The sequence below is a fragment of the Petaurus breviceps genome, unplaced genomic scaffold, assembly GCF_028583685.1.
Source record: "Petaurus breviceps papuanus isolate PSGF00001 unplaced genomic scaffold, PetGlider_PUasm1.0 90845, whole genome shotgun sequence".
Lineage (NCBI taxonomy): Eukaryota > Metazoa > Chordata > Mammalia > Diprotodontia > Petauridae > Petaurus > Petaurus breviceps.
Genome location: NW_027187359.1, coordinates 1,473,788 through 1,475,235, shown reverse-complemented (window position 1 = coordinate 1,475,235; position 1,448 = coordinate 1,473,788).

The window sequence follows — 1,448 nt, the reverse complement described above, 5'->3', positions numbered from 1 at the left end:
TCTCTCTCTCTCTCTCTCTCTCTCTCTCTCTCTCTCTCTCTCTCTCTTTCTCTCTCTCTCTCTCTCTCTTTTTCCCTCCTCCCTCCCTCCTCTTCTCTCTGTCTCTGTCTGTCTCCCTCTGTCTGTCTGTCTCTCTCCTCTGTGCTTAGGGTATACATCCAGGAAGAGAACCTCTGGCCTAAAGAGTATATACAGTGGAATCACTGGTTTAACAGATTTCCAAATGTCTCCAGAATTGTTGCCCACTTCAGCAAGATGCATACAATTTGTGATTATGTCTAAGGTTCCTTCCAGCTCAAAGTCTATGCAACCAAAGAAACTAGAGGTCCTGATGACCTTATGGTTATCATTGAGACTTGGTGTGATAAAACTCATGACTGAATGGTGACTCTGGATAGGCATACCTTGTTCAAAAGAAATAGGAGAAGTAAAGAGGGGGAAGGGAAGTTAAAGTAGCATTGTATATTAAAACAGTATGTTCCTGTGAAGAAATCCAGGAACCAGAAGAAGGAAGCATGAAAGAGAATATTTGGATGAAGATCAAAGGAGGAAGAAGTCGAAGTAAATTAATCATTTCAGTATACTAACGACCACGTAGAATGAAAGAAGAAATAGATGAATGAGTCTAGGAAATATCACAAGCCTGGCACAGAGTCATAGTATAGTAATGATGGGGGACTTCAATTGCCAGATATTTGCTGGCATTTTCTGACAAAAGCAGAGCCTGTAATAACTTCTCTTGACCTGCTTTAGGGATAATTTCATTCTTCAAAGGATGAAGGAAGCAACAAGGGGAAATTCTATTCTGGATCTGATTCTCACTAACACACAAAAACCTGTTGCTGGGGTGAAAATGATGGGAACTTTGGAGGAAATGTTGCATCTACATGTCCTAGAGATTATAATAGAGGGGGAAAGGAAAGTTGGGTATGACCTGCCACATACTCTAGATTTGGGGAAAACAAATTTCAGAAGACTCAGATCAAATACAGATATGATCCCATTGACTAAATGCTTCAAGGAAAGTCAGCCCAAGAGGGATGAGAGATGCTTAAGAATGAAATTCTAAAGATGCAAAGGGAAATAGTTTTAATTAAGAAGAAAAATAGGGCTTGTCTGAAGAGACTAATGGAGATGCAACCAATTTAAATTATAAAAAGAAATGTATAGAAAATGGAAGCAAGGGCAGTTAACAAAGAATGAATATATGTGGCAGCTTTCTGTGAAAATAGTATCAGAAATGATAAGGCTCAGAAAAGTGACATTATCTAGGGATGTTAAGGATAACAAAAAGAGCTTTTAAATATTATATTAGGAGGAATAAGAGGGATCAAAGAAGGAATAAGAGCTTTGTTTTGGATTATAGGATGAATCTAACTGTTAACAGAGATTACAGTGACACAATTCTGACTTTATTTGACCTCTTTATTGGAAATGATAGGACATAA